This window comes from Acyrthosiphon pisum, unplaced genomic scaffold, assembly GCF_005508785.2.
Source record: "Acyrthosiphon pisum isolate AL4f unplaced genomic scaffold, pea_aphid_22Mar2018_4r6ur Scaffold_266;HRSCAF=679, whole genome shotgun sequence".
NCBI classification, from domain to species: domain Eukaryota; kingdom Metazoa; phylum Arthropoda; class Insecta; order Hemiptera; family Aphididae; genus Acyrthosiphon; species Acyrthosiphon pisum.
The window spans coordinates 843-1,130 of record NW_021772014.1 but is presented as its reverse complement, the minus strand read 5'-3'; positions in this window follow the sequence as shown (position 1 = coordinate 1,130).

Genomic DNA, 288 nt, shown 5'->3' with positions numbered 1-288 from the left:
AATCGAATAAAAAAAATTGAAAAAATTAATAATATATCCGTTAATGTTTATAGCTGTGATGATAAAAATCAAATTTACCCACTTCAAATAAATAATAATGAAAAATCCGATCATTACGATTTGTTTTTTTTTTTTTCAAATGTAACAGCAACTCATTATTGTTTTATATATAATTTCTCACGACTGATTAGATCACAAAGAACAAAACACGAAAGTAAAATAATTATTTGCAAGCGATGGTTTACAACTTTTAACAATAAACCAAATAAAAATCAAAGCTGGGTAAGT